This window comes from Phyllobates terribilis, unplaced genomic scaffold (assembly GCF_046119375.1).
Source record: "Phyllobates terribilis strain yellow unplaced genomic scaffold, ASM4611937v1 Scaffold_9__5_contigs__length_417890890, whole genome shotgun sequence".
Lineage (NCBI taxonomy): Eukaryota > Metazoa > Chordata > Amphibia > Anura > Dendrobatidae > Phyllobates > Phyllobates terribilis.
Genome location: NW_027362769.1, coordinates 286,665,478 through 286,689,744, shown reverse-complemented (window position 1 = coordinate 286,689,744; position 24,267 = coordinate 286,665,478).

The following is a 24,267-nucleotide window of genomic DNA, read 5'->3' as shown; positions in this document are numbered from 1 at the left end:
ACCCTCCCTTCTTTATTATGTGCAGAAGTGTGCTCCTCTGGGAGGAAAAAGGAAAAGAAATGGGATTGCTTTTGGCCATTGGGGCACACAGGCGACCATTACCGCATGTGACCCCATTAGGTAATATTCCGGCCTTTTGAATGGAGACTTGTGACAGGGAGCGTGCATCTCCTTTGTGTGGTGCATATGACCCTGGCCCTATAAACCAGACTGTCCTTATCATCAGGGTGATAATGTGATGATCACTAACTTACAGAGTATTGAGCAGGATCTCAACTCTACCCAGAAATGACGTGTCCCACGCTTGCGTCTCTCTATGGAAACAATCTGACATATCTGTCCATATATGGCAAAAAACCCGCCTCCCAGACATGATGTCTGATCTCTGTGGAGACACTGAGACGCGGAACACGTTGGAACTACCCCGGAAGTGATGATGGGGCCTACGCAATGATAGGCGAATCTCCTTGGAGACGGCAGGGCGTGGAACACACGCAAGTGTCTCCGCATATGAAGCACACAGCAGCCCAGTCTCTAGTAAGACATATAGATTTACATATATCTGTGTAAATAGCATACTTAATCACACTTCACTAAGGGCAAGTGCGGCCGTCTTTCAGCGGGGTCACCGGATATGGGACGGTTGTTGCCATGTTACCATGGGAATTACTAATGTGGTGAATGGAATACACACAGGGTTTGGGACTCCACCCCCGGTAGTGAGGTAGGTCACCCTCATTATGAGGAAGTCAAAAGTGTATATAAATCTACAGGGAGGCAGGGTGAACTTTTCACCATTTTTTCAGTGAGGTGTCAGCACTCTGTACCTCAAATAACATCCACCACGGTGGGTTGTTTTATTTGCTTTTTCATTTATTTTTGATACTTTGCACTTTATAGACACTGAGGCACTTTATGCCCTATGGTTCTGGGAGCACTCAAAGGCCTCATTCTATTTTCCTTTTTTTCCCCCTTTGCAAGTATACTCCCCTGATAACATCTCACTACTCAGAAAAACGCGTCGGGAGGGATATTTTGTGTGGTAAACATCAAGAGAGCTATACTTGGGTACAGCCCTTGTTTGAGTGGGAGAATTTACATGGGGCATGGTAGGGCAGATAGATGTGACAACAGAACGTTACCTGCCTGTGGAAACTCTGTGGAATCCGATACCCGTAAACAGCTCGAATTGGTGAGCTCTACACTTTTTTCTTGTTTAGCACTTTGGCACTTTAATTGGACTTGTCCTATACTCACACGGTACTAACTGACAAATACTAATGACTATTGCGGTATATATGTAGGCCCTACATTGTGGGTCAGCGCTTAGGTTTTATCTTGCCTGGGTCAATCCTAATTTTATTATTATCATTAACCCATTTTTACAGCCTGTGGCGTATTAGTACGCACCAGGCTGTCACCCCCTGTTCAGCGCGGGCTCCGGCGCTGAGCCCACACTGAACCAGGCACGTGTCAGCTGTAAGAATCAGCTGACATGTGCCCGCAACAGCCGCGGGTGGAATCGCGATCCACCCGCGGCTGTTAATATGTTAAATGCCGCTGTCAATCTCTGACAGCGGCATTTAACATCGCCGCGCCGGAAGCGCGTCTCTTACCCCGCCCATTGGTGACCACGTCATGTGATCGCAGGTCACCGATGCATGGGCATGACATCCCTGGGTCTGCAGCAGACTCCAGTGGTTGTCATGTGCTGATCGCTATGAGTGCCACCTAGTGGTCGGCGCTCATAGCACAGGGCCATTTCTGCTACATAGAGGTGATCTGCTCATCACCTCTATGTAGCAGAGGCGATCAGACAAGTGCTGCTTCTAGTCTCCTATGGAGACTATAGAAGCATGCAAAAAGTGAAAAAAAAATGTTTTTAAAAATATTAAAAAAATATAAAAGTTTAACTCACCCCCCTTTCGCCCCATTCAAAATAAAATAATAAAAACCCCACATGCACATATTTGGTATCGCCACGTTCAGAATCGCCCGATCTATCCATCTAAAAAAAGAATTAATCCCATCGGTAAACAGCGCAATGAGAAAAAAATTCTAAACGACAGAATTACGTTTTTTGGTCGCCACAACATTGCAATAAAATGCAATAACGGGCGATCAAAACATCGGATGTACCCCAAAATTGTATCAATAAAAACTTCAGCTCGGCGCGCAAAAAATAAGCTCTCACCCGGCCCCAGATCCCGAAAAATAGAGATGCTACGGGTCTTGGAAAATGGCGCCTTTTTTTTTTTTTTTTTTTTTTTAGCAAACTTTGGAATTTTTTTTCACCACTTAAATAAAAAAGAACCTATACATGTTTGCTGTATACAAACTCGCAATAACCTGGAGAATAAGAATGGCAGGTCAGTTTTAGCATTCAGTGAACGTGGTAAAAAAAATAAAAAAAACATCTGTAGTATTGCACTTTTTTGCAATTTCACCGCACTTGGAATTTTTTTCCCGTTTTCCCGTATACGATATGGTAAAACCAGTAATGTCTTTCAAAAGTACAACTCATCCCGCAAAAAATAAGCCCTCACACGGCCATATTGACCAAAAAATAAAAACACTATGACTCTGGGAACAAGGGGAGCAAAAAACGAAAATGCAAAAACAGAAAATCCCAGGGTTGCGAAGGGGTTAAAAGTTATATTTTAAGGTGGCTTTCTATGCTGTTTGGATTATGTACACTGAGATATTTTGATCCTCTGTTAAATAGCAGGCAGCTGTGCTACTATAGAAGACTTCATCCACTGTAAGTTCATGCTCAAAATGTATAACTCTGCTCTCCATCTGACCAAAAAAGCCTACTTCACCGCTCTCATCATATCATTATCCAACAATCCAAAATGACTCTTTCAAACTTCCCTCTCCCTTCTAACCCCTAAAGTACAGGACTCTGTCACCAACATCAGCGTTTACGATCTGGCCACTTGCTTCCAAGAAAAAAATCAACCATATTCAACAGGACATTTTCGTCCAATCCGCTCAGAGCTTAGATCCACTTCCCTCCTGCACCTCAAATTCACTTTCCACCTTTGAACCTGTCACAGAAGAGGAAGTTACCAGGCTCCTCACTTGTTATCGCCCTACAATCTGTACCGGTGACCCTATTCCCTCACATCTTCTTCAGTCTCTCTCCCCAGTTGTCACTACTCACCTAACTAAAATATTTAACCTCTCTTTTTCTTCTGGTATCTTTCCCGCCTCATTTAAACATGCCATCATAACCCCTCTACTACAGAAAACATCCCTGGACCAGAACTGCGAACTACAGACCTGTGTCTAATCTTCCCTTCATCTCAGCTAATCTGCCTTCTCTCAGATAACTCTTCTTGAACCTTTACAATCTGGTTCCTGCTCTTTACACTCTACTGAAACTGCCCTCACTAAACTCTAACGAACTATTAACAGCTAAATCTAATGGTCACAGCTCCCTGCTGATTCTCCTGGATCTCTCTGCAGTATTTGACACAGTGGACCACCAGCTCCTCCTCACTATGCTCCACTCTATATAGGTCTCAAAGAAATTGCTCTTTTTTTGGTTCTCCTCCTACCTCTCTGACAGCTCATTCACTTTATCATTTACCAGCTCATCTTCCTCTCCTATTCCCCTTACTGTCGGGGTACCTCAAGGCCCAGTCCTAGGCTCTCTTATTTTCTACCTATATACTGCCCTTATTGGACAAGCCATAAGCAGATTCAGTTTGTTTATGCTGATGACACCCAAATATACACATCTTCTCCTGACATCACCCCTGCATTACTACAAATAGCATGACTATACCTGATATAGAAATTTCCTTGAGTGGGTCTACCATAACCCCCAAGCAGCACAGTCGCTGTCTTGGGGTCATATTTGACTCAGAACTTTACTTTGTTCCCTATATCCAATCACTCACTTGCTCATGTCACCTGTATCTCAAAAACATCTTCAGAATTCGACCTTTTCTCACCTTTTGAAACTTAAAAATGTTACTGATGCTCTAATTCTTGCTCGTCTGGACTCCTGCAACTCTCTACAGAATGGAGAGGTGACAGTTTGGTAAGAGGGAGAACAATCTGTCCTGAATGCAGCAGCCAGGATCGTATTTCTGTCCAGCTGCAACACCGACTCCTCCACCTTGTGCCAGTCATTGTACTGGTTACCCATCCAATACAGAGTACATTATAAACTCATCGCTCTCACCCACAAAGCTCTCCACAGTTCTGCACCACCCTACATATATTCATTCATCTCTGTCTATCACCCTATCCATGCTCTTCATTCTGCAACTGATCTAAGAATAACATCCTCTGTAATCCAAACCCCCCATTTCCATCTCCAAGATGTCTGTCATGTTGCATCATTTTTCTGGAACGCACTACCCCGAAAGATCCAATTAACACCTAGCCCTCACATTTTTAAGCGCGCCTTAAAACACCTCTCTATAGAGAGGCCTGTCACCTCACTTCATTAATCTAACTCTCCCCTGTTAACCCTTTATAACACTTCCTCAGAATCTGGTCCCTCTTATTCATTTGTCCCCACACCCTCCATGCGCTCAATAGCACTTGGTAATGGTACCTAGACAGATACTGGCTGATATCAAGCTCATGCCGCTTTGTAAGCTTGCGAGCAGGGCAATCACTCCTCCTGTAATTGTTGAACTATGTGTTACTTTGTAATGTCTTTATTTTCTGTACATGTCACTGCTTAATTGTAAAGAGCTGTGGAATATGTTGGTGCTATATAAATAAAATTATTACGAGCCTTTTCACCTGCTTCTTGAAAAACTGTTCATTACCCTTAAATTCCAAAACACCAATATGTGGTGGTATTACAAAAGAGGAACAGCTCATTGCCAACCTGCTGTAACAAGCCATATGTCACTAACCAGCCCCGGCCTAGCTTCCTCCTTCCTAGTGGCCGGTTCCCTTTGGTATGCGTCAGGTTAGCAAGGTGACCTGGTGTGCACCACTGATGTCGCCTCCATTGGTCTTACAGGCCTGCTCATTATTCAGGTAGATCAGCGTCCTTGCTGGATACCACGTTCCTGGACTCTGTGAATCACAATACAAATCCTGCTTTGCTTAATTGCTGCACTCTGCTACATATCTCCCAAAGAATGTCTCCTGACAAACACATCTGTTATCTTCAGTATAAGATAAGTAAAAGTGGCACTCAGCACAAACGTTTCATCAATATTATATTATTCTAACATGGCACAGGGATAATGTGTAATAGCACAGAGTATTGGGCAACAGATGTTTTGCGTTTAATAACACTTCAACTGATGTAACCCCTCCGCACTCGTCTCTCAACCCCTTTACCCCCCAAGATGGTTTGCACGTTAACCCCTTCGCAACCTTGGGTTTTGTCGTTTTTGCTTTTTCGTTTTTTGCTCCCCTTGTTCCCAGAGCCATAGCGTTTTTATTTTTTGGACAATATGGCCGTGTGAGGGCTTATTTTGTGCGGGACAAGTTGTACTTTTCAACGCCATTACTAGTTTTACCATATCGTGTACGGGAAAACGGAAAAAAAATTCCAAGTGCGGTAAAATTGCAAAAAAAGTGCAATACCACAGTTGTTTTTTATTTATTTTTTTTACCACGTTCACTGAATGCTAAAACTGACCTCCCATTCTTATTCTCCAGGTTATTACGAGTTCGTAGACACCAAACATGTATAGGTTGTTTTATAATTAAGTGGTGAAAAAAATTGCAAAATTTGGTAAAAAAAACTAAAAAAAAAAATAGCGCCATTTTCCGAGACCTGTAGCGTCTCCATTTTTCGTGATCTGGGGCTGGGTGAGGGCTTATTTTTTGCGCGCCGGGCTGACGTTTTTAATGATAACATTTTGGGGTAGATCCAATGTTTTGATCGCCCGTTATTGCATTTTATTGCAATTTTGCGGCGACCAAAAAACGTAATTCTGGCATTTAGAATTTTTTTCTTGTTACACCGTTTACCGATCGGATTAATTCTTGTTTAATATTAATAGATGGGGCGATTCTGAACGCGGCGATACCAAATATGTGTATGTGGGGTTTTTTTTTATATATTTTATTTTGAATGGGGCGAAAGGGGGGTGATTTAAACTTTTATATTTTTTTTATTTTTTTTATATTTTTAAAAACATTTTTTTTTCACTTACTGCATGCTTCAATAGTCTCCATAGGAGACTAGAAGCAGCAGTTGTCTGATCGTCTCTGCTACATACAGGGGACGAGCAGATCCCCTGCATGCAGCAGAAATGGTCCTGTGCTATGAGCGCCGACCACTAGGTGGCGCTCATAGCGACCGGATCATGACAACCACAGGCGTCTGCTGCAGACCCTGGGTTGTCATGCCCACCCATCGGTGACCTGCGATCACGTGACGGGGTCGCCAATGGGTGGGGCTTATGACGCACAACCCGGAAGCACGCGTTAAATGCTGCTGTCGGAGATTGACAGCGGCATTTAACATGTTAACAGCCGCGGGTGGATCGCGATTCCACCCGCGGCTGTTGCGGGCACATGTCAGCTGTAAGAATCAGCTGACATGTGCTCGGTTCAGTGAGGGCTCAGCGCAGCAGCCCTCACTGAACCGGGGGTACACAAATGTGCGTACTAATACGGCAAGGGTTGGAAAGGGGTTAATGACCAGGCTAATTTTTACAATTCTGACCACTGTCACTTTATGAGGTAATTACTCTGGAACGCTTCAACGGATCCCACTGATTCTGAGATTATTTTTTCGAGACATATTGTACTTCATGATAGTGGTAAAATTTCTTCGATATGACTTGCGTTTATTTGTGAAAAAAACGGAAATTTGGCGAAAATTTAGGAAATTTGCAATTTTCATGCCCTTAAATCAGAGAGATATGTCACACAAAATAGTTAATAAATAACATTTCCCACATGTCTACTTTACATCAGCACAATTTTGGAACCAAACTTTTTTTGTGCTAGGGAGTTAAGGATTAAAAGTTGACCAGTGATTTCTCATTTTTACAACAAAATTTACAAAACCATTTTTTTAGGGACATCACATTTGAAGTGACTTTGAGGGGCCTTTATGACAAAAAATACCCAAAAGTGACACCATTCTAAAAACTGCACCCCTCAAGGTGCTCAAAACCACATTCAAGAGGTTTGTTAACCCTTCAGGTGCTTCACAGGAATTTTTGGAATGTGGAAATAAAAAATGAACATTTAACATTTTTCACAAAAATGTTACTTTAGACCCCATTTTTTTATTTTTGCAAGGGAAACAGGAAAAAATTGACCCCAAAATTTGTTGTGCCATTCCTCCTGAGCACGCTGATACCCCATATGTGGGGGAAAACCACTGTTTGGGCGCACGGTAGGGTTTGGAAGGGAAGGGGCACCATTTGACTTTTTGAATGTAACATTTGTTTAAATAATTAGTGGACGCCATATTGCGTTTGGGGAGCCCCTGATGTGTCTTATCACTGGAAACCCCCCCACAAGTGACCCCATTTTGGAAATTAGACCCCTCAGGGAACTTATCTAGGTGTGTGGTGAGCACCTTAAACCCCCAGGTACTTCACAGAAGTTTATAACATTGAGCCGTAAAAATAAAATTTTCACATTTTTCCCACAAAAATGTTTTTAAGCCTCCACTTCTGCATTTTCATAAGGGTAACAGGAGAAATTGCACCATGCAACTTGTTGTGCAATTTCTCCTGAGTAAGCCAATACCCCATATGTGGGGGAAAACCACTGTTTACCGCACGGCTGGGTTCAGAAGGGAAGGAGCGCCATTTGACTTTTTTAATGTAAAATTGTCTGAAATAGAGAGCGGATACCATTTCGCGTTTGGAAACCCCCCACAAGTGACTCCATTTTGGAAACTACACCCCTCAAGGATTTTATCAAGTAGTATAGTGAACATTTTGAACCCAGAGGTACGACACAGAATTTGATAACATTAGGTCATCATATTAAATAAGTTGTCATTAGTCTTGAGTGCAAGTGCTCGCTGCTTGAGTTTGCATCGGGTGCTTGGGTATGCACCAAGTATCGCGGGTGCTCAAGTGACATGCTCGAGTCCCCGCCCACATGTTTCACGGTTGTTAGACACCCAGAAAAAAAACATTTGGGGATCGCTCGTGCATGGCAGGCAATCCCCGCAAGTTTTTTTGGGCTGTATAACAAATGCAAAACATATGGGGCGTAGACTCAAGCATGTCACTCGAGCACCTGCGATACTCTGTGCATACCCGAGTACCCGATACAAACTCAAGTAGCAAGCACTTGTGCTCAACACTAATTGCCAAATTGTCATCATTTTTTTTTCTTTACTTCTGAAAAAATCCCAACTCTAATAAAAACCCAACCCTAACCCTAGCACAACCCTAACCGGGTCGGTGCGATTACAGCAATACCAGATTCATATCGGGTTTTTATGAGTGACAGCTGTCACACACTAAAAAAACCTTTTTTTTTTTTTGCAAAAACTAGTTTTTGCATCGCCATATTTTGAGAGCTATAATTTTTCCATATTTCGGCCGACAGAGTCATGTGACTGCTTGTTTTTTTGCGGGACGAGTTGACGTTTTTATTTGTACCATTTTCGGGCACGTGACATTTTTTGATCGCTTTCTATTCCGATTTTAGGGAGGAAGGAATAAACAAAACCAACAATTCAGGAATTGTTTTTTTTTTTTTTTTTTTATGCAGTTCTGCATGTCGCTAAATTGATAAGGCAGCGTTATTCTTCAGGTCAGTACGTTTACAGTGGTACCACATTTATATTGTTTTTTTATGTTTTGGTGCTTTTACACAATAAAAACTTTTTTATAGCAAAAATCATTTCTTTATTCTGAGAGCTATAACTTTTTTATTTTTCGGCCGTTGGAGCTGTATGGCGGCTTCCTATTTTTGGGAGGCAGAATAAACAAAAACCAACAATTGAGGAATTTTTTTTTTTTTTATGCCGTTCTGCGTGTGGTAAAAGTGATAGAGCTATAACTTTTTATTTTTCGGATGATGGAGCTGTATGGCGGCTTGTTTTTTGTGGGACAAGATGAAGTTTTCAGTGGTACTATTTTTATTTACATTCGTCTTTTTGATCGCGTTTTATTCCATTTTTTGTTTGGCGGTATGATGATAAAGAATACTTAGTTTTTTATTTTAATTTTTTAACGTGTTCACTAAAGGTGTTAACTAGTGGGACAGTTTTATAGGTCAGGTCGCTCCGGACTCGGCGATACCAAATATGTGTACTTGTATTGTTTTTTTTCATAATAATATGTATTTATGGGTACAGTATATCTTTAATTTTTTATTTTTTTTGGGATTATTTTTTTCATTTTTTTAAATATTTTTACTTTCTTTTTTTTTTTTTTTTTACTTTCTGACACTTTTTTCTTACTTTTACACATTTCACTTTTTGCAGCCTGATCGGCTGTATAGCACAGGAATGCAGAACCATCCATGTGCTATGCAGCCTGTCAGCGCTGCACAGGGAGAAGTTACTTTGGTCGCGCACTGCGCATGACCAAAGTAACTTCTTGCCTCCTGGTGGCCTGGATGTTGTCATGACGACATCGGGTCACCATGACAACATCCGTGACCCGGCACAGACATTGCGGGACGCCGGAGAGGAGGTAAGTATCGACGCTTACCTCCCCCTTGCTCCCGCAATGCTGCCATCGCAGCATTTCGGGGGTTAATGTGCAGAGAGTGGTGCGGCACGCTCATTGCACATATTACCGGGTGTCAGCTGACACCTGGCGGCGATCACGCCCGCACAGCCTCTGTGCGGGTGAAATCGCCAGGGTGTACTAATTAGTACGGATCTGGCCCATAAGGCCCAGGGCACAGATACGTATTAGTATGCCTTATACTACTATTTGCATACTTCATTATATTCCTTCTAAATTAACCACACGCCCCATAAACTGTATGTATGCATATACAGTAGTATAAGAGAACATTACATACAATAGTTACTATCATAAGTGGGGTTATGAGTTACAAAGGCTGGGGGTCTTGGATCACTGCCTGCATCCCCTGCTGTGAATAAGTAAATGAAGCAGGCTGTCTGATGAAGAGCAGACATGGAATGTGTATACAGAGTAATATGCAAATTGCCTCTTCAGAGAAAAAGAGGACTTGTACTCTATAGCGCTATCCATTGGAAGCAGCAATCCTACAAATCACAATTGACCCTTTAACGAGTCGTCAATATGACTTAGGATAATAGCCAAATCAGAATCTCAATTTGCAGACACGGTGTTTCGGGCTGTTGGCCCTCGTCAGTGCAAAGTATGAGAACTGATTTGGCTAGATGAGAGGCTCTGGACTGAGATCTAAGGGGTAACGTTTCTTCTTGTGGAGAGTGACATACCGGCTCTGGCATGCCAAGGTAAGGAGGCTTATTCGCCGTGTAATGCTCCTCTGGGAAATTTAATATTCTCTTCAGAGAAAAAGAGGACTTGAACTCTATAGCGCCACCTATTGGAAGCAACAATCCTACAAGTCACAATTGACCCTTTAATGAGTCTTGCAATATGACTTAGGATAATAGCCAAATCAGAAACTCAATTTGTTAGTAATTAACAGGTAGCTGTTAATGTTGGATAACCAGGAGACATGTCCCTGTATGCCTCCACTGGCATATAAGTGTTAATCGCAGAGACATCCACGCTTTCATCTTGTGCAGCCACTTTGTCTGTACTGAATCATAATAACTTCCACTATTGGATGTGTTTAAAAAAAATGTTCCTGTGCTTAGATAATCTTATAAATGTGCCCCTATGTAATAGCTGTGTCGGACCGTGCAGGAACATGGTCTGATCATGTAATGCAGGTGCCGGAATGCAACGCACAGAGACACAAGGCGAGAACAGTCAGAGATGTTTGTAAACAGTTTTATACAACAGGTATACTGAAACAAGGGATTAGCAACAAGGGTAATGAACAGTGGTTTGAAATATCAGAAAAATACGAAATTTCTCAAAGTAAGGCGCAGTCTCTTAAAATAAGGCGCAGTCTCTTAAAGTAAGGTGATGCCCTCAAGCATGAGAGACACCACACAAGTTCTTTAACCGTGAATTTGGCCCTAGCGGGGGTCACCGGTTATTCCCGCTAGGCCGTGAGTCTCTTTCCGGATGAATTCAATTAAATCACGTTGTGCTACTTTAGCCCCAACCGTTCCCCTCCCAACCTGAGTACTTAAACCCAATTGTCCCCGGTACCATGGGTGAGCAGTGGAAGTGACGGCCCTGCTCACGTATGCAGCTCCTCTCTGCTTGGCCGTTGGAGGCAGTCTCTCGAGCCTCGGATAGGGGGGTCCAGGCCTCGTCTGTCGGCGGCCGACGTCGGGTTCTGCGAACTCACTCAGCAACTCGATCAGGTTCCTAGTATCCTCAGCAGGCACAGCACTCGAGTCACAACTGCGAGGGATCCGGAGCTCTTTTACCGGTGCCTGGCTGGAGCACCTCTCAGGCCTCTGGATTTGGCCTGTCACGCGGGGTTTCTCAGGATGCAGGGAGCACGTCTGCTCCTCTCTGCTGCTTGGAGCCAAAGACCCCTCAGGCTTGGCGCGCTGGCCTCTTATCTCTCTGAACTCCTTCCTGGAAGTCACCTGATCGGCTCCAGCGTCTGAATCTGCCCTCCCTGCAACTTCCCTTGTATATTTTGGTTCCGCTTGACAGTCTCTGGCCAGTAGATGGCAGTCTCGCTCCATCCTTGAAACGTTATGTTGAAGTTCTTTTACAAGCTTTCTTGCTCGTTCTACAATCATACCACATCTCCTGGGCAGGGGTGGAAGTAAAAAGAGTATACAGACATTGGAGCAGGAGATCACAGCTGATTATTTCGGTAAATATTGATTAAAAATAGGCAATGCAAAGTTCTTAAAAGTAAACCCTATAACTAAATGGGAGACAGATTGAAATATTTCATTCTCCTTGCTAGATTGGCAACGCGCCCTCAAACTGTCCTATAAAACTAACATTAATGTCAACATATATGAAAATTTTTATAAGATCTTTTGTACATGGCATCTTACTCCAGTTAGATTAAAGAACGTCTATCCAAACCAATCAGATCATTGTTGGAAAGAATGTGGAAGTAGTGGGAATATCTTGCACATCTTTTGGACTTGTCCAAAATTAAATACTTTAAAGCAAGACATCTCAGATCTTCTATGAAAGTTAGGGAAGCAAAGCTTAAATGTTTCTTCTCTCTTTAGAGGCTGATTCTCTCCCTAAAACAATCAAATATATTGCGTTAAACATCTTCGCTGTAGCCAAACACCTCATAGGAGACTAATGAAAAGCAGTAAGTAATCTTACTATTAATGACATAATTGATAAGGTTTCAACACACAATATATTCAAACTCGATATAGCCTTAAAAAATAACTTTCTCCAAAATGATGATTCTAAGTGTTCCACTTGGAACTCTTACTTCCCTCCTAAAGCAGAGTCTCTATTGTGACACCCCAGGGGTCTGGTTGCCACAGTGATAGAGATATTACGTCTGAGAGCAGGTGGGAGGTCCTTTGGTCAGGGATCCTGTGCATGCCACACCTCCTGCCCAGTCTTGGGAGGGGAAGGACTTCCCCTATATAAACCCGGGGCTGAGGCAGAGTTAGGGAGAAAGAAGACAGAACAAGAGTAGAGAAGAAAAGCAGCATAGCAAGAAACATCAGGAGCTCTGTGGGGAGCAGTGTTACAACGAGTCAGGGGCTGGCAGCTACAGAGCTCGCCCTGACTGAGAAGATTTCTTACCGGACCCGGAGTCCGAGGCTCTGGGGACTAACTCCTACCCAGCAGCAGAAACCGTCCGGCAGAGGATTTCAGGTCCTCTGGCCCAGAAGCCCGAAGGCACGGTCACACGCGTGGGACCAGCACCGCCATCGTGGAGCGGAAGCCATTAGAAGGCCCCGAGTCACCGGCCATACGGGTGAGCACCACACGGTACACTCAGGGACGTGGGCTACTTATTCCCGCCTCTAGCAAGGTAGCCAGAAGAGTACAGTTAGTTGGGAAGGCCTACAACTCCGCCTGGCCAGGGGAGATCCCATCTGCTCAAGGACTGACCAGGCCCCTATCACTAGCAAGTACTCCGGGAGGGTCTATCTTTGTCACCAGTAAAGACCCTGAACTACACCGCACCGTCTCTGAGTGGTTCCTGCTACCCCCATCATCCACGTCGGCTGCCCTGAGGCCATACCCCTCCCGTTGGGGGTTATACCATCCACGCTGCACCATCCTTCCACCGGCCTCAGCGGTCTGCCCTGCAGCGGCAGCTCCATAGCTGCGTTCAACGGGTGGCGTAGTCACCAACCATCTACTGCTAGTACATCGCCGCTCAGTTTGACTCCCTGGGCGCGGACCGGGTCGCCGCCACGAGACTACAACCCTCAAGAGATCCGGCTCCGGGTAAGCTCCCGCGTGCGCAACGCAGCGCGACACAGGCCCAGGGGCGCGTCATCTATTACAAGATCATTTCTGACGTATAACCAGCATTATCTTTATTTTCAATACTTTATTTATGGTTAATCTGTTCCTTCTTTTTGTGCTATTTTAATCTCAGAAAACGTTTACTTTCCCCTTTCCCTATCCCCCTTTTCCCTTTCTTGACCTTTCCCTCTTTTTTCCCCTTTTATTTCCCTTGTACCTTTTCCCTTATTCCCTCCCTTCTTTCCTTACCCTACTTCCTAGTTTTTACTTTCCTTTGACCTTTCGATTACTCCTTTCCTTATTAGGTTTTTAAGATATCTTATCTATTTCAGTCTTAGGCTATGTGCCCACGATGCAGAAATGAAGCAGAAAATTTCTGCAGCATTTCTGCATCTACCTGGCAGAAAAAAACGCATGCAGATTGTGCATGTGACGCACCCCCTGGGCCATATTCGTTAGTGGGAATATCCGGAGCCGGATCAGATGGGGGTTGTAGTCTTCCGAGTGGCTGTGACCCGGTCCGTGCCCAGGGTGTCAAACTGAGTTGTATGTGGCAGTCCTACAGATGTTATAAGTTCTTTATTGTCGACTACGCCACCCGTTGTGTTGCGGTCACTATGGCCGCCGCTGCAGCAGGGTCCGCTGAGGCTGGTGGTGTAGGTGCAGCTTTGGTGATATAACCCCCAACGGGTGGGGTATAGCCTCAGGGGGATCAGGTGCAGAGGATGGGAGTTGTGGTGATGCAGTGTAGACGGCAATCAGAGACAGAGTCGGGTTATGCAGTTTAGGATGTTTACTCACTGCTGATGTTCTGGTCACTCCAGCTTCGAGTGACCTCCCGAGCCGTGCTGCGTCCACCAGGTTCTGGATCCAGCCAACTCCCAAATAAGTCCGGAGCGTGACCCTGAGCTCTCCTTCTGTCCTTTCTCTGGCCGTCCCCACTATTGATCCACCCAGGTCCAGCTCCCTCGGGCCTTCTGTTGGGAGACCCTTGGCCTTGGGTTCCCTGACCCTCCTCGTGGTATGCCTTCGTGGTGGATGTGGTGGGTGACCGTGGCAAACGCTGCCCACGGTCTCCGGTCTCTGGCTGGGGAGTGTTTTTACCCCCACCAGCTTGGGTTCCGGTACCCTGATGCCGACTCTTCACCCGGGGATTTAAGTTGGGATCTTGGAGTCCTTTTCTGCTGTTTCCCCCTCTGGGTCTCTCTCTCTTCTCCTCTCTCACTCTGGGTCTCTCTTCTCCTCTGCTCCTGACTTTCTCTCTGCAACTGACCCTGTTCTTAGTTGGTGCCCACCTTATATACACCCTCTATGTGTGAGCTCAGGTGACCAGCACCCAATGAGCTCCTATCTTTACCCAGGCTGCTCCCCCTATCTGCCCCTACACTACTTGGGATGTACCACCCCCCTCCCACTCCAGCCAGGAACAGACTCGGTCGTACCTGCACATTTCTAAGTGGGAGTACCGTCGGTCTGCTCCTCGGAAATGGGATGTGTGTAGTGCATGCAGCCTGCCGAGCTCAGATCCACACTCCATCCTTACCTGGGAGTGGAATATCACACCTCTGGGTTGAGGTGCAATACCCCTGTAGCAGCCGAATCCTCAGGGTGCTACACATGCGTTTTTCCAGCAGAATACATGCGGATCCACATGCGGGTTCACATGCGTTTCCGCATGCAGATTGACAAGCACTTTCCAGGCGATAGCATCACTTGGAAAGTGCTTGACAACTAGGTCACACTGTATAAATCCATGCAAACAGCATGGATTTATACAGTGTGAACCGTAAAAATTAAAACAAATAAAGCTATACTCACCCCCGAGGCCTCGGTGTGTGCAGCAGCGCTCGTTCCTGTCTGCCGGCATATCGCGAGACAGAGCGGTGAAGGGCCTGCGGTCACATGACTGTGACGTCACCGAAGGTCCTTCAGTGCTGCCGGCATTCAGAGAGAAGACGCCGGACAGGTGAGTATAAACTTTATTTGTTATTTTATTCTTTTTTTACAGGAACAATGGTACCCAGGTCTGGATGAGAGTCTCCTCTCCTCCAGAACTGGGTACCATCCGCACATAGAGACGCATAGAAGTCGCTTGTAAAAATGTACAGTTGCGGTTTCTGTGCGTCTCAATGCAAGTCAATGGCGGGAGTTCCGCTGCGCTTCCGCAAAATTAAATGACATGCTGCGGATTTTTGTACGCGGAAATTCCGCAGCATAAACGCTTGAAAAACGCTACGTGGGCACACAGCCTTAGGCTATGTGCCCACGTAGCAGATTTGATGCAGAGCGTTTTTGCCTCTCTCTGGCAGAAAAAAACGCATGCAGATTTACATGCGTTTTTTCTGCCAGAGAGAAGCGTTTTTTCAGCGTTTTTACATGCGTTTTCGCATGCGTTTTTTCAAGCACTTTTCCAAGCGATATTGAGCATCACTTGGAAAAGTGCTTGACAAGTTGATCACACAATATAAATCCATACAACTGGCATGGATTTATAATGTGTGAACAACTTAGATGCTTTAAATGCAGCATCTATAGTAAAAAAAAAAGAATTAAAACGTTAAAAATAAAAAAAAACCTGTATATTCACCTCTCCGGTCTCCTCCAGTCTGCTCCCGGCGGCGTCCACTCTCCTCGGCATCCCGTAGTGTACTGTCAGGACCTGTGGTGACGTCATTTATTCAGCTGATGGTCACGCGACCATCACCTGACTGCCGACGTCAGCGGTCGCGTGACCATCAGGTGACTAAATTATGTCACCGCAGGTCCTGCAAGTACACCGCGGGACGCCAAGGAGAGAGGACGCGGTCAGGAGCAGACCGGAGAGGTGAGTATACAGTTTTTTTTTATTTAAAATTTTTTTATTTATTTTTTTCACCGCGTGGTAGCCGGGATGAAGAGGAGTTGTAGTCTCCTCTTCATCCCGGGTACCACACGCACCGCGATTACGCTGCAAATTCGCAGCCATTGAATTTAATTGCAACGCAGCAAATCCACATATACCTGCGGGTTTGCTGCGTTTCAATGTTCCTCAATGGCCACGAATTTGCAGCGTAATCGCGGTAGAAATGGTCATGCTGCGTTTTGCAGCGCAATGCGAATTCATCGCGCTAATTAGCGCATCATGTGCACAGCACATCCGAATTCACATTGCTTTGCTTGGCAGACGGTTTTACAAGCGTTTTCGCGGCCGTAAAAATGCCGCAAAAACGCTACGTGGGCCTTATAACTAAGCCTTGTAATTCCGTTATAACATTGCTGGGTTTTGTTATATTCTCAACGCAATTGTGGAACTTATTTTTATTCCAAGATCTTTTAACTAAAATGTACTCATGGGAAAACCCCTTTAAGAGCTCCCCGAATTATGGATATATCATATTCATGTGTAGTATGTATAGAATGCTTGAATGATGTTTGGTAAGATGATGATCCCTAGGGAAAATATGACCTAAAGCAAAAGTTAGGAATAAAATTGGATCAGAATCTAATCTAATCAATCGTCCCAATCTGGTCTTGTAGGAGGGAGGAGTGAGAGGTCTGGTGAGACCCTATGTAACATCGCATCTACTGAATATCAGGGTCAAATCCAGAAAAACCACATGTGTATGGTTGTTCTGTATCACAACTTTTTCAGCAGTGTCTTCCCTGTAGAGAAGTCTCATGATCCAATTGTTAAAAGTTTCTTCATTTACACTTTTGTTGGACTGTTTATTTTATGCATGTCTTTTTGTTATTTCACCTTTTGTAACCTTTTTAACCACTATACTTCTTTTTGTATAATAAATCTAAAATTTTATAAGTTTGTGCTTCGTTGCGCTAACGTTTCTAGAATGTTATACACAGATTTTTGAAAAATAATACTAACGCTAAAACCTAATGCACTTACTGGTTTTTCAACCACAACTAGTATTTTTTTTTTGTTTCACATCCCTAACACCTGAAAATAAATTATGTAAATTCATCCTATGCTTTATAGAGATTAACCTCAAATTCACCATTTTTAAAGTTATTAGTCAGGCAGAAATTTAACCCCATGACAGCACTGACAAGTAAGACTCAGATAAATTCACATCGGAAATATTAATAACATTAATTTCAACAGACTCAAGACCACTGAAAGGTATATCAAGCGCACCAGCCAACCCCTCCCTCTGTTAGAACCCTCCTGTTTGTTTTTCCATCTTGTGTTTTGCGGTCACGTGACCACCTGCTTTTATATTCCAGCTCCGCCCTCCTGGCTGTGCTGGACTTCAGTGTTTGACTGTTTCTCTAGCCAGGTGCTTCTGTGTCTTTCTTTGTCAGTTCGTTTGGTCCTTCTGGGACCTCTAGTAACTTTTTGTCCGTTTGTCTTTTTGTGTTCTGCAACAGCTTCTCTGTTTAGGAGGTGTCCCATTTTTGTCCCAGCCCTTAGTTCTTTTAGGGACCCCTCCCCTTATGCTATAGGTCTTCGTTCAGACTAGCCGAGGACTTAGGCGGGTCTGTTCGTTAGGAACAGGCAGCCCGCTACATCGTAGGGATTCAGCTTAGTCTTACTGTAGGGACAGCTTTCCCCTATCTTTCCTTAGTACTTGTTGCAGATCATAACAGTAAGTCCAGCCCAAAAAAACTTAAAGCAAAGAAATTTGGTTTCCATCCAGGAGTTGGCTCAATGCCTACAGGGATTGTCTCTGGAGGTAGCCAAGTTCCAGCAACATGTGAGTAGCTGTTCTGAAGCACATTTTGTGGAACCCAAGGTAGGACTGCCTGATGTTTTTTTATGGTAAACAGCAAGATTTTTTTTCTTTTAAAAATGCTTGTTTGTTATATTTTCATTTGAGACCAAGGTCCTCTGGGAATGAATCACAGCACATTGGTTTTTTTAATGTCACTTTTGCGCAATGAACCACAGGGGTGGGCCTTTTCTCTCCAACCTAATGATCCATGTTTAAGGTCTGTAGAAGAATTTTTTTCTGCTATGGGGCTATTATATGATGATCCTGATCGAGTCTCATCTGCTGAGGCAGAACTCAGGCATTTGAATCAGGGGTCAGGTGATGTTGAAAATTATTGCACACACTTCAGAAGATGGGCCTCGGAAGTTAGCTGGAATGATCCTGCTCTGAAATGTCTATTTCTTGCTGGTCTGAGTGAAAGGGTTAAGGATTTGCTAATTGCACCTGAGACTCTGCAGGATGCCATGCAATTAGCTGTTCGTCTGGATAGGAGACTGAGATTTAGACAGAATGAGGTAAAGACTCCTGTAATGCCAGGTCCTAGTCCCCAGAAAATCTGATCTGACAGAGGAGAACCGATGGAGGTTGGGGCAAAGTCGCTGCCCTCTCAGGAAAGAGACCGGAGGTTCGTCGTGGGATTGTCTTTATTGTGGTAAAGCTGACCATTTGATTAAGTATTGTTAGCTTCATTTAAGTAAAGAAAAAAAAAAGGTCAGTTACTCCTGTATAGCTTGTTTACGCTCTGCAGGAGTATTTCTTTCTGGGAGTACTACTTTGCAGGAAAATTTGATTGAATTTCAGGTATTTGTGGATTGTGGTTCAACACTTAATGTGATTGATAAAGGGTTTTTTGACAACCTTAAATTGAAATCTAAACCTTTATCATCACCTATTTCTGTGATTGCAATTGATAACACTCCCATTAAATGAATTACTCACAAGGTTGCTGCATTTCCCCTCACTATCAATGGAGTTCACCAAGAAATTTTGGACTTGGTTGTATTAGATAATTTACCCTCTTCGGTCATTTTAGGTTTGCCTTGGTTAAAACTGCACAATCCTTTGCTGGACTGGTCTACTAATGTGATTAAGTCTTGGAGTCCGAAGTGCTATGATAAATGTTGTAATGGTCGCATTGCGACTGTGGAAAAAGGGGAATTACCTGTACCTATTCAAGATTTTTGGAGGTTTTTTTCAGAGGAGGTGTCGCAAATTTTACCTCCTCATAGGGATTATGATTGCGCCATTGAGTTTGTTCCTGGAGCTACTCTTCCCAAGAGTCGCTTGTTTAATCTGACTATCCTTGAAAGAAAGGCCTTGGAGGAGTACATACAGACTAGCCTGGCTGCTGGTCACATTAGACCTTCTAAGTCGCCTGTGGCAGTTGGATTTTTCTTTGTTAAAAAAAAGGAATGGGGTTTACGTCCATGTCTGGATTTTCGTGAAATTCGTAAGATTACTGTACGCAATTCCTACCCATTGCCATTAATTCCTGACTTGTTTAACCAGTTGGTGGGGGATAAGTGGTTCTCTAAAATTGATCTCCGGGGGCATACAATTTGTTACGAGTGAAGGAGGGTGATGAATGGAAAACTGCTTTTAACACACCGGTAGGTCATTTTGAGAATCTGGTGATGCCTTTTGGTCTTACCAATGCACCTGCATTTTTTCAGAACCTTATTAATGACATCCTGAGACCTTTGATTGGTAAGAATGTGGTTGTGTGTTTGGATGACATTTTGATTTATTCACCAGATCTAGACTCCCATTGGCAGAGTGTGCGTGAAGTTCTGCAGTTATTGAGTGATAATTCACTCTTTGCTAAGCTGGAGAAATGTGAGTTCGCTGTGCAGAAAATTAGTTTTTTGGGCTATATTGTCTCCAGCGAGGGATTTGAGATGGACCCGGTGAAGGTTCAGGCTGTGCAGGAATGGCCTAGGCCTATTGGTTTGAAATCTATACAGAGATTTTTGGGTTTTGCCAATTATTACAGGAAATTCATTAAGAATTTTTATGTAATTGTTAAGCCTCTGACCGATCTCACCAGGAAAGGTGCGAATACGGCCCAGTGGACTACTGAGGCCATTGAAGCATTTGAGTATCTCAAAGAGAGGTTCAGTTCTGCCCCTATCCTTATGCAGCCTGATGAGACCAAGCCTTTTTTGGTCGAGGTCGATGCTTCATCGGTGGGGGTCGGAGCAGTTTTGTCTCACGAGAACAAGGATGGAGTACATCCTTGTGCCTTCTTTTCGAAAAATTTTTCGGAAACCGAACTGAATTATGATGTTGGAAATCGGGAGTTGCTGGCTATTAAACTTGCGTTTGAACATTGGCGTCATTTTTTGGAAGGCGCTAGATTTCCTATTCAGGTGTTCACAGATCATAAGAATTTGATCTATCTGGATACTGCCAAGTGCTTGAATGCCCGTCAAGCTATGTGGGCACTTTTTTTTTTTTCGGTTTCATTTTTCTGTTACCTATATCCCTGGTACTAAGAATGTTAAAGCCGATGCTTTATCTCGCAGCTTCTCTCCTACGGTTGGTGCCGAGGAGGAGGAGAGCATTTTACAGAAAGGAGTTGTGGTGGTGGCATTGGACTCCGTTTTGGATAATAGTATTCTGAAAGCTCAAGATGATGCTCCATCTAACACTCCCCATGGGAGGTTGTTCGTGCCTAGAGCCTTTAGGAGAGATTTGTTTGTGGAGTGTCATGAGTCTCGGTTGGCAGGTCATCCAGGAATTTCGGAGACTAAGAGACTTATCAGTCGAAGTTTTTGGTGGCATGGATGGCAGAAGGAAGTCATCAAGTGGGTGCGTCAATGTACTGTGTGTGCTAGGTCAAAGGCTTCACATACTCCTGCTGCGGGGTTGCTTTGCCCTCTGGAGGTTCCTAGTGCGCATCTTACAATGGATTTTATTACTGTTCTTCCTGTGTCCGAGGGTTTTACTGTCATCTGGGTGGTCGTGGACCGTTTTAGTAAGATGTGTCATTTGGTTCCATTCATTAAGTTGCCCTGCGCCAAGACACTCGCTAAGGCGTTTAAGGAGATTGTCAAGCTTCATGGCTCTCACGGATATTGTTTCTGATAGAGGACCTCAGTTTGTGGCTCGCTTTTGGCGTGCTTTTTGTGACAGGTTGGGAGTCCATTTGCCATTTTCGTCTGGGTATCATCCTGAGTCTAATGGACAGACTGAAAGAAAGAACCAGGATGTAGAACAGTTTTTGTGTTGTTTTGTGGCGGACAATCAAGAGGTGTGGTCTGAGTTTCTGCCTCTCGCAGAATTTGCTCTTAACAATCATACATCCTCCTCTGCTGGGTGTTCTCCTTTTTTTTTGTTGTACTGGGAGACATCCGTCTTTTGGTTCGTTCTCCAAATTGGGGTCGGCAGTGCCGGAGGAGGAGAATTTTTCCGGTGATTTGGAGAGAGTTTGGACTAATGTACGTTGCAACCTTCAAGAGGCTAACAAGAAGTCCAAGAAGTATTTTGACAGGAAACATAAGGAGGTTTTGTTTACTGTGGGTGACATGGTTTGGTTGTCCTCAAAGAACGTGCGGTTGAGGATTCCCTCTAAAAAACTGGGTCCTAAGTTTGTGGGTCCATTTAAAGTGCTTCAGGTTGTTAACCCGTCTGCGGTTAGGTTGGATATCCCTACTTCCTGGAAGATTAATCCTGTGTTTCATGTTTCCTTGTAGAAAAAGGCTGATGTATCAGATAGGGATTCCACTGTCACAGTTCCTCCTGTGGTGGAAGACTGCGAATATGAAATTTCTCGTATCCTGAATTCTAGATGGCATAGAGGGAGATTACAGTATCTTGTCTCCTGGAAGAGTTTCGGTCCCAAAGATAACTCCTGGGTAAGGGCGAATGATGTCTCTGCGCCTAGGTTTGTTAGAGCTTTCCACAGGAGGTTTCCGGATAGGCCTGGGCCTGGAGGATCCAGAGGATTCTCATAAAAGAGGGGGTACTGTTAGAACCCTCCTGTTTGTTTTTCCATCTTGTGTTTTGCGGTCACGTGACCACCTGCCTTTATATTCCAGCTCCGCCCTCCTGGCTGTGCTGGACTTCAATGTTTGACTGTTTCTCTGGCCAGGTGCTTCTGTGCCTTTCTCTGTCAGTACGTTTGGTCCTTCTGGGACCTCCAGTACCTTTTTGTCTGTTTGTCATTTTGTGTTCTGCAACAACTTCTCTGTTTAGGAGGTGTCCCATTTTTGTCTCAGTCCTTAGTTCTTTTAGGGACCCTTCCCCTTATGCTATAGGTCTTCGTTCAGATTAGCCGAGGACTTAGGCGGGTCTGTTCGCTAGGAACAGGCAGCCCGCTACATCGTAGGGATTCAGCTTAGTCTTACTGTAGGGACAGCTTTCCCCTATCTTTCCTTAGTACTTGTTGCAGATCATAACACCCTCCTCCCTCTATTTCCTCTAGGAGATCTGCATATGTTTTGATTCCATTTTGGTTATTTCTCTTGTTTCTGTTCCCCTCTTCTGATGGGGCACTTAAAGGGACAACATTCATGCAACTCAAAGTATTTGGATTGTCCCAAGATAACGATTGGCGTGACATGTCTTCATCAACACTTGAATCAGATCCCGAATCCATGATTCTATAGTCTGTGTTTCTCATTTGCATTTTCCTACAGTTGTTATTTCTGTTTTACTGGAAGACTTTATGTTGATCAAAGTCCTCCTTATCACAAAGAAGCTTATCTTTTTTTCTTTAATATCTTCTTGAATAATGATCATTTTCCTTTCCAATTTCTTAGACAAAATACTGTATTGATTCTCTGTAAGACCATTTTTTTAACTCCAATTTGGCTTTGAGTAGCAGCTCTGTTGTTACTGAATATCCTTCTCTGGGTGTTTTAACACTAGACCTCCCAGTTTAAGAGACTGTTTAACATGTAGACGTTTCCTTTTAAAAACAATTTGTTATGTATGTAAGGGGAGATATGTACCACGAAGATTGCTATCTTCTGTCATGTGAAAGCCCAGAAGTTTCTCTCCAGCATGTTATGTGCTAAGAGGGGTTAATCGGCCATGATAGGGTTGGGTTTTTTGTGAGTAGTTGCTGTCCAACAATGACCTCGGCCGAATATCCTCCGGGAAGTGCGAGCTTCTTTAGGTCTGGCTGGGCACTACAGAAGGTTTATGCCCATGTTCGCTCATTTGGCTTGCCCACTAAGCGAGCTACTGAGGGGCACAACAGGGGGGCCCAAGACTCGACCCATCAAGTAGGGACCACGGCAGCAAGAAGCCTCTGTAGCATTGAAGAAGGCCAGTGCTCTAGGCCTGGCAAATTTAAGGGGGGGGGGGGCTTCGGGATGCCGATGGTGTTAGGGAAGACCTTGGCTGATTAGAGAAAAGTTCAGAATGACTGTCCGGACCTACAGAGAGTTAAAGAGTGGGTCCGGATGAAGGTCGGGCCACGAGCTGTAGAGCTGGCTCATCTGACCCCAGAGCGCCAGAAGCTGCTGAGGCAGTGGGATAAGTTGAGTGTTACCCAGGAGTTGTTGTGTTGAGCTGCTTGCTTACAATTGGAGTTGCAATACCAACAGCAGATAGTCATTCCCATGTCATTGGGGCTGGCGGCCACCTGGGAGGACCATGAGAGAGGCTCCCATTTTGGAAGCGATAAGACGTACAGGTGGCTCCAGCACCTGGTATATTGCCCTGACTTGAAAGACATGATAACTGAGGCATTTTTCAGGTGTTGGCCTTGTGGACTCAGCAAGAGCCCCGAACAGCAGGCCTCTGTCCAGACCATTCAAACATTTGCGCCCTTAGAGATTCTGATGATTGACTATGTACAGATTGGGTATTCTGTCTCGGAACACTCGTACTGTCTGGTCATGACAGATCAGTTCAAAAAAATACATGGTGGCCATACCCACCAGAGACCAGACAGCAGAGTCTGCCGCTGAGGCGGTCTGGAAACATATTATACAAGTGTTCGGGTGTCTGCAGAAAATTCATTCGGATCAGGGGGCATGATTCCATGGCACCCTGATGACCGAGCTTTACCAGCTTTATGGCATTGAGCATTCCCGCACGACCCTTATATCACCTCCAAGGGAACGGGGCGTATGAGCGGTTTAACCACACTCTGCTCCAGATGTTGAGGACTCTGGAGGATAGTCAAAAGG